The sequence below is a fragment of the Eumetopias jubatus genome, unplaced genomic scaffold (assembly GCF_037043125.1).
Source record: "Eumetopias jubatus isolate StellerSeaLion01/CBP00866 unplaced genomic scaffold, mEumJub1_p1.0 scaffold_5, whole genome shotgun sequence".
NCBI lineage: Eukaryota > Metazoa > Chordata > Mammalia > Carnivora > Otariidae > Eumetopias > Eumetopias jubatus.
The window spans coordinates 50,812,384-50,821,926 of NW_028274811.1; the positions used below are offsets into that span (position 1 = coordinate 50,812,384).

Sequence of the window (9,543 nt, forward strand, 5' to 3'; positions counted from 1 at the left end):
ACTGTCTGCACAGTGTCACCAGAGGTTTTTCTTGAGTAGTTGTCAGCTGTTTGGCATGATGACAGAATTATCAAAACTTGTAGTCTTAGACTTTTCCTTTCCTACCCCGAGACCCAAAGTCTTTTTGTTGCCTCCACCAACCTCCACCCCGCCCCCATCCCGGGTCCCGGGCAGAACAAAGCACTTGACTCTCTCTCTCTCTCTCCTAGAGTAGCTCTCTGCTTTCCTCTGAAGCATTTTCCTAGCTACATGGCTCTGATTGCTCTCTCTAGCTGACGCCGTGTGTATGACTGGCTGGCATGGAGTTGCGTAGGATGTGGTATGTTGGACTTTTCAAGATGGCCCAGAGTAATCCTGATACTCCAGTCAACAATGGTAACTAAGCTATAAGAAATATAAGTAATCCCCCAGTTGAATTTGATGCTTAACTTCACCCCCTGTTATTATACTTGTAATGATTTTATTATCTATTAATTAACTCTTTGCTCTGTCATGTATTTACTGAATGCCTCCTATGTGTGAGCAGTATGCTAATTAAGCATTTAGTATAAAATGGTAAACAGAAAAGGCATGACTCCTGCTCTCTTGGGATTTGTATTAATATATTTTATTTAAAATGTATCCTGATAATTAAAGATGTTCTGAAGGAAAGGAGCAGAATGTTCTAGGTGAGGGTAATTGTGGGTCGAATTTAGACTGGGAGGTCAGGAGCACAGGTGATATTTGAGTTGAGGTAAATATTTTACTTTAGTAAAGTAGAAGAAAGGCATTTTTTTCTAGGATGAAATTTGCTGTTGTGTTTCATCATAGGGTATTTCAAGCAGTTGACATCATAGATCCTTTATGTATATTTAAAATCTTAGAGTGCTAATCAAGGAACAAACTTTAGATGTTACCCCCCCCCAAAAAAAAAGTGAAATGGAGTAATTCAAAATGTATAATGTGTTTACAGATAATCCTATTAAGGGGAATAATATTGGGGATGAAAATTAAGTATTGTGGTAAATGGTTGAATATGGAAAAGATGGGGGTTAGAAACAAATGTACCACTAGAGAATGAAGATAATTATTTTGGAAATAGGAAAAGTCTGATTTAAGATCAGCAAACTTGGAGTAACTGCCATGGGACAGAGTGTGTGCTAGGAGATGAATAAAACGTTATAGCACCCCTCCACAAGTATACCATTTGGTTCAGAAACAAATGACGTCCTAAACAATCCTAAAAACCAGAAATGTTGAGTATACTGTTCTAAGAGATACTTATTTTTTGGAAGGGAGCAGGCATTTTAACACCATATTATCAGTATTAGGTGAGGTAAATAAAAATAAGTTTATTAGGGTTTGAATGGATCTGTATTGAATGTTACATGCTATAAACAGACTATATCTTCCCACCCCACCTTCCAATACTTAAGGAACATTCATCAACTGGATCCTTCATTAGACTACAGAAAGCAATCTCAGTAAATTATCCAAAGCATACGATTAAAGGTTCTCTTCTCTTTCTAGATGGGTGACCTTGGACAATTTAATTACTACTTCTCCACCTCCCTTTCCAGACTTGTAAAATGGGGATAAGAATGCCAGTAAGTGGAAGTATTTGAAATTTACACAGGTGTTAAACTTTTTAGTACAATACTAGGAATTAATAATGTTTTCAGAAGTTTTTAAAATAATATTCTCCTAAATAAATATTGGCTAAAAGAAGAAAAAATTAAGTTCTTGAGAAGATAATGATGATCAACCCAAATGTTACAGTTTTTAAAATTCAAGTTCTGCTCAGGATAAAATCAGTAGTTTGTAACATATTTTTCAGCATATTTTTATAGAATTTATTTTATGTTTTCAGGTGACCTATCTCCACATCAACCTCAGTGATCACTTGATATTCTTGGAAAGCTTACAGCTTATCGCGGCTATGGAACATAGCACCACCCTCAGTATTTTCCATTTTGTCAATGGCTTAAATACATGTGGCCTGATTAGCAGAGTTCTTCATTAGAGAAAAGCCCTTTAGGCCTGTTAAAGGCCATCCTAATGATACCTGATTTTTAATATTTTTTTTAATTTTCAAGTTGTGAAAATACCAGCTTACATTTCGGGTAATATATCTAACATGCATCTGACTTTATGCACTATGTTTTCCAAAATGCTCTTGAAAATCAGTGTCTGGTGTGAATCAAATGTGTTGAATATATTATCTAGAAAAGTGTTCCTGGAATCATTTGGTCAAAAAAGCCAGTGTCTGTACTTTATGATCTAGAAAAGTGTGGTAATAAAATAAAGTAGTTGGGGTCAGATAATCTGATTTACAACCCTGCCTCAGTCACTTAGTAAATATATAATGTGAGGGAAGTAGTTAATTATTTTGGGCTCAGGTAGCTCTGTAAAATTTACCCCTGTACTTGAGGATGCTGTATTTTCTGCATATCTTCCCCTGGATTTGTCATCTTGTTCCATTTTCTATTTTTTTTTTCTGGTTTTGATTTAATTTCCTTTTTTTACTTTGCTTCATTTGTTAATTTAACAAATAACTATTTAGTAGGCTATGTGTGCATTCTTAGTAGGCTATGTGTGCATTCTTATATGTATTGCCTCAAATCCTGTCTGGAATGATGGTGGGTATAAATAACTTTCTAAAAATAGGGAGTGTATTTGAAAAGTGTGTGAGAAAGCTGTTAAACCTCTGAAGTAGATTTTTTGCTTTTATGAAAGATGCAGCTTGAGACTTGAAGGAATCCCCATATTCACAAGTTTGAGGAATTTTCGCAAACTGCACACGTCCACGTAACCAGCACCAGCTCAAGAAACGGAACATGATTTTTCTACCTCACAAGTCCGGTCACTGCCTCCCCGATGCTGCCGCACCTATCCCCGGAGCCACTCTTCCTTCCCAAGGAATAGATTGGTTTTGCCTGAGTTTGAACTTCATATAATTAGAATCATAGGATAGGTACACTTTTTCTTTTTTTTGTTAAATTGTGGTTAAATATACATAGTAAAAAATGTGCCATTTTTTAAAAGATTTATTTATTAGAGGGGTGGGGGAAGGGCAGAGGGAAAGGCAGTGAGAATCCCTAGCAAATTCTGTGCTGAGTGGGGAGCCCGCACAGGGTTCGATTCCACGACCCGAAGATCAGCACCTGAGCTGAAACCAAGAGTCAGATGCTCAACCAACTGTACCATCCAGGCACCCCTAAAAGGTACCATTTTTAAGTAAACAGTTCTATAGCATGAAGTGCCTTCACCTTGTTGTATAGCCATCATCACCGTACAGCCGCGGAACTTACGCATCTTTCCAAACAGAGACTCCGTACCCATTGACAGTAACTCCCCATTTCCCCTTCTCCCCAGTCCCTAGCAGCCACCATACTACTTTCTGTCCCTGTGAATTTGGCTCTTCTAGGACCTCACATAAGTGAAATTGTACAGTATTCTTTCATGGCTAGTTTGTTTCTCTTAGCATCATGTCTAAAAGGTGCATCCATGTTTCAGCATATGTCAAGGTTTCCTTCCCTTTTAAGGATGAATAACATTCCATTTTATGTACAGATCGCATCTTGCTTATCTGTTGATTTTTTTGATGGACACCTGGGTGGCTTCTAACTTTTGGCTTCTGTGAATACTGGTGCTACGAATGTGGGTGTACAAATACCTGTCCAAGTCTCTTCTTTCACTTCTTTTGTATATATACACAGGAGTGGAATTGCTGAATCATAGGATAATTCTATGCTTCATTTTTTTGAGGCATCACCATGCTGTTCTCCACACTGGTGGCCCCGTTTTACATTCCCACAGGATAGTTAAACTTTGTTTTCCTCCACACTATGTGTGTAAGGTTCATTTACATTGTTACGTAGCTAGAGGTCATCTATCCTCACTGCTGCGTAGCGTTCTGTTAGCTAACATGCTGTAGTATTTGCAGCTGTTCTCTTGTCGACGGGCCTTTGGGTGGTTGCTAGGTTCTGGCCGTTGGAAGAAGTAGTACTATTACAGTGCCTTTTATAGTTAGGTCTTAAGGATCTGTCGCTTTGTTGAGCTCTTTAATTTTCTCATATTACAGGAATAAAAATGGTTAAATTTATGAAATTATTTGTATACCTAACAAAATTTTCTGATGGTACTGCTTGGTAATCTTTAGTATCTCAAGTGGCAGAATATCCGACCCACGTTGGCCTAAGAAAAGGGACTTGTTGGAGCACATCACTGGAAAGTTTCAGTGTCCAGCTTCAAGCATGGTTTGGTCCAGGGCTCAGACAATTTCATTCACTCTCAACTCTACTCTTGGCCCATAATAGATGACAAGCACAGGAAATGAGGCAGTGTTTCAGTAAAAGTGAATCAAATGAAATCCAGAGATAAAGCAAGGGATTACTGCTATCTATCCATGTGGTAGCTCATCTTTTCTTCCAATTTTATTCTTATCAGAATAATGTACATACATAGTTTTAAAAATTAAATAGTACTCTCAGGCTTGTGAAAACCTGTAGATATCTGCCTCACTCTTCCCACTATCCAGTCCTGCTTCCCTGGGAGAATGACTTCAACTCTCAGAGCACTTTCTTCCAGTGATGTTCTCCATATTCCAGAATTACGTGGTTTTGCTGCCCTCTTCTCTTTATCAATTTGGACATTATATATTGATTTCCTGATTTGGAGCATGGGAACTTAACTCTTATTCAACCTCTTCTCCCTCATTTTTCTATCCCCCAACTTGCCAAAATAGCTATACCACCGTTACGGTACAGTTTTTTGGTTAAATCAATATTCAGTATTCATCTTAGGCGGATTAGGTACGTACTGATTTCCTGTTGCTCCTGTGACCTTTTTTTTTTTTTTAAGATTCTATTTATTTGACAGAGAGAGAGAGACACAGTGAGAGAGGGAACACAAGCAGTGGGAGTGGGAGAGGGAGAAGCAGGCTTCCCGCGGAGCAGGGAACCCGATGCGGGGCTCGATCCCAGGACCCCGGGACCATGACCTGAGCCGAAGGCAGACGCCTCATGACTGAGCCACCCAGGCGCCCCTACACTGGACCTTTTGCAGATAATCCAGAGCAATCTCATCACCACAAGACCCTAATTTAATCACATCAGTGAAGTCCCTTTTGCCATGTACAGTAACATATTCACAGATTCTAGGGATTATGCCGTCTTCAGAGGGGTCATTATTTTGCTACCACTGTGTGTGTGTGTGTGTGTATTTATTTATTTTTATTCCCTTCTTCTTCTCTCTCATCTCCTCTTTCTCCTTCTCTTCCTCACCAGTGATTCTCTTCCCCTTTCTTTATAACTGTGTTTCTCCTGAAGTAAATAATTTCCTTGTTGTTCCTCTCCTTGGATTCTATGTAGCCAGCATGAGTCCTTTCCATACTCTTTGTACAACTGGAAAACCTCTGTTTGCACTTTGCACATGATCCACCGTACGAGATCACCTGTAAGTGCCCCGCCGTGGAGCCTCTTCCTCAGTGAGGCTCCATCTTTGTCTTCCCAACCAGACCATGTGCTGACTAGGTCCACCACACGGCTGTTTTCTTGGGGTCTCCTTTAGCCATCATTACTGTCATCCTGCTTGTTCCCCTCACTCCCCTCCGTGCATTAACCTTCCCTCCATCTCCTGCATTTCTCTGAAATGGTTTGCTTCCTTGTTGAGGTGCAGTGTATCCTCCATTCGTTTCTTGAGAAAATGTGTATAGATAGTAAATTTGATACCTTTTATGTCTTAAGAGGTCTTCAGCAAATTATGTAGATGACAGTGATAAGTTGTCTCTGTTGAAAAAGGGTCTTACTTTTGGGGGGAAGGAACAAGAACAGGAGAAGACGGGAGAGAGGTGGGGGTCAAGGAGGGGAAGATACTTCTGCCCTGATCATCACTTATCATGGTCCTCTAGGACAGGGTCCTCTCTTACTCACCTTGCTTCGCTAGTATGCTCATGGGAGGCACTTACCCTCTGTTCTTCGGTGAATGAGCACATACAGACACCTCCAAGTTGCTCTCTGCAGTTGTTCTGTGAAGTGATGGAGAATCTTTAGAAGCCATTAGCTGCATCTCACAAAGACCTGCTTGAAAAGTTAATTCCACTTATTAAAGATACTGTTAAAATTGAAACCTGATTCTTTTTTTCCCCCCTTGGCATGTAGGACATAAAACTGATTCCTCCTTGAACTTTTATTCTTTTCTTCCTCCTGCTTCGCTGAATGATATCATTCCCTAAGAACCAAACTTGGGTGTGTGATTCATCTCTGAATATCCTATAATGCCATAGTTTATATAAATGCTCAGTGAAAATGTGTTGCATTTCTGCGTATCAGCCGTACGACCTTCTTCATGACCACTAAATGACCTAACCTCTCAGCTTCAGAGGCTTTGCAATTGCTGTTCTCTCTGCCTGTGGTACTCTGTCCCCAACTCCTCATCCTTTGCATCCTGCCATTGAAACTCATGTATCATTAAGTTTTCCCCACCCTGATCTAAGGGCACTGTGTACTCCCCAAGTCACTGACCCTCATACCACTTGTGATGGCGCCCATGCGTACCTGTCCTTATCTGAAATGATTCTAATTGTGTCCTTACTTTGTTTCCCCAACTTAAATGGACACAACAGATGGGTTTCTGTCGTACCCACTCCTGTATTCTGGCATATCTAGAACCAGGAACTGCTGAATGAAATGAATAATATTAGCTATTGAGAGAGTGAAAATGTTCATAATTTCTAATTTTTACTGGATTGTGTGAGTGAAAGAAGAAGATAACATACTTCTGAAAGTTTTCCTCAACCATGCACAGCTTTTAAGAATCTATAAATAATGGAACATGCAGGGAGAATGGTGCTCTTGCCTTAGGATTGCGTACACCTTGCTTTGCAAAATTCCCTATCTAGGTTGCTGGCCAAGTGTGGCCAGGAGACTGTTAATCAGGTTTCTGTGACTTACAGATACTTCTGGGGCTCTGGCTACGAAAAGTCTTTCCCCCCTGAAAACAGGCCAGAAGCGTATATGTATGCTTAGGTTGGTACTATTACTGAGAGAGGAAACAGGGAATGTGAAATGAAACAATAAGACTGCCCTTTTTTTTTTTCCCTAAGCTAAGTACAGTGAAATCAGAACCAAAATGTTTAAAACTGGTTAATGACACCGAGAGTCCTGTAGAAATTGATCCTTAGCTTTATAGCAGAGTTTCTAGAACCACACTATTCATTTGTGCTTGGATAATTCTGGGTTGTAGGGGTTGTCTTGTGCATTGTAGGATGTTTTGCAACAACCCTGGCCTCTGCACCCCCTTCCTCTTCAATTGTGACAACCAAATATGTCTGCAGACATTTCCATCCCGGTTGAGAACTAGCATTCTAGAGTATACGTAGAACAACCCAGCCTTAAGCCATGCCACTGGGTTTCTGTAGAAGCCATATTTCCACCATCAAGGGCACAGTGGTGTTCCCTCCCTGTAACAGTAGAAAGTTGCTTAACTTCAAGCTTGTTGTGTACATGTCTTCTCAGTCATTCCAGTGCAGTTTCGAACAGAGTCCTCTCCATGTTCCACCAAAACATCGCACACTACTCCAGTGTCACCTTAGGTTCCTCTTCTGCACATGTGTGTGCAGCTAGTACTTGGTGTGTGCTTTCCAGCCAGTAGGTCTCTTTCTGGGTCTTTCTGTGGTATCTGAACAAATCCTGACTCTCCACTTTCTTGGACGCCACTCTCTGAGCTGTTGGTACTGTTTGGTTAGTTATCTAACACTGTGGAAAGCTGTAATTATAAGAAAAAGGAGGGTGAGTGTCCTCAGTTGGTAGTTGCACCAATATAGGGAGAGTCATTCATTCATCATTCAGCAGATTTTTTTTTCTTTTTTTTTATTGAGGTATAGTTAACATACAGTGTTATATTAGTTTCTGTTGTATAATATGGCAGTTCAACAGATTCTATACATCATGCACAGCTCATCAAGGTAAGTGTGCTCTTAATCCCCTTTATTGTTTTTACGCATCCCGACACCAGCCTCCTCTTTGGCAACTACCAGTTCTCTGTATTTAAGATTTTATTTTTTTGTTTTTCTCTTGTTTGTTCATCTATTCCTTAAGTTTCACCTATGAATGAAATCATATGGCATTTGTCTTATTTCACCTAGCCTTGTATTTTCTAGGCCAATCCATGTTTTTGAAAATGGCAAGATCTCATTCTTTTTCATGACTGAGTAATATTCATGTGTGTGTGTGTGTGTGTGTGTGTGTGTGTGTGTGTGTGTGTGAACCTGGACATACACACTGCATCTTCTTTTTTTAAGATTTTATTTATTTGTTAGAGAAAGAAAGAGCACAATCAGGGGGGAGCGGCTGGCAGAGGGAGAAGCAGGTTCCCCGCTGAGCAAGGAGCCCCATGTGGGACTTGATCCCAGGACCCTGGGATCATGAGCTGAAGGCAGGCGCTTAATGACTGAGCCACCCAGGCACCCCTTGAATTAGTATTTTCATTTTCTTTGGACAAATACCCACTAGCAAAATTATTGGATCCTATGGTAATTCTGTTTTTAATATTTTGAAGGAAACCTCCATCCTGTTTTCTGCAGTGGCTGCACCAGTTGCATTCCCACCAACAGTGCATGAGGGTTTTTTTCCTCCACATCCTTGCCAATTGCTTATTTCTTGTTTTTTGTTTGTTTGTTTTATTTTAGCCATTCTGACTGGTGTAAGGTGATATCGCAGTGTGGTTTTGATACACATTTACCTGATGATTAATAATGTATAGCATCTTCTCATGTGTCTGTTGGCCATCTGCGTGTCTTCTTTGGAAGAATGTCTATTCAGGTCCTCTGCCCGTTTTTTTTTTTTTAAAGATGTTATTTATTTTTTTGAGAGAGAGAAAGGGAGAGAGCATGAGCAGGGGAGGGGCAGAGGGAGAGGGAGAAGCAGGCTCCCCGCAGAACAGGGAGCCCAACGCGGGGCTCAATCCTAGGACTCTGGGATCATGACTTGAGGTGAAGGCAGACGCTTAACCGTCTGAGCCACCCAGGTGCCCCTCCTCTGCCCATATTTTTTTTTTTAATTTTTTATTGTTATGTTAATCACCATATATTACATCATTAGTTTTTGGTGCAGTGTTCCATGATTCATTGTTTGTTCATAACACCCAGTGCTCCATGCAGAACGTGCCCTCCTCAATACCCATCACCAGGCTAACCCATCCCCCTACCCCCCTCCCCTCTAGAACATATTTTTAATCAGATTATTTGTTGTTTGAGTTCTTCCCCTTATCAGATATATCATTTACAAATGTTTTCTCCCATTCAGTACGTTGCCTTTTTGTTTTGTTAATGGTTTCCTTCACCGTCCAAAAGCTTTTTGATTTTGGTGTAATCCCAATAGCTTAATTTTGCTTTTGTTGCCCTTGCCTGGGGAAATATATCTAGAAAAATGTTGCCAAGGCCAGTGTCAAAGAAATTGCTGTCAACGTTTTCTTCTAGGAATTTTATGGTTTCTGGTCTCACATTTAGGTCTTTGATTCATTTTGAATTTATGTTTGTATATGGAGATAGAAAGTGATCCAGTT

At 40.2% G+C, this 9,543-nt stretch overlaps 1 long non-coding RNA gene across 1 annotated transcript; it reads left to right on the forward strand.

Annotated features, from left to right (window-relative positions):
• The first annotated feature begins 323 nt into the window (after positions 1-323).
• Positions 324-2,106, forward strand: LOC148164351 (uncharacterized). The gene is made up of 3 exons (XR_015768175.1): positions 324-375; positions 1,510-1,586; positions 1,850-2,106. It is a non-coding gene; the product is annotated as an uncharacterized LOC148164351 (long non-coding RNA).
• The last annotated feature ends 7,437 nt before the right edge of the window (positions 2,107-9,543 follow it).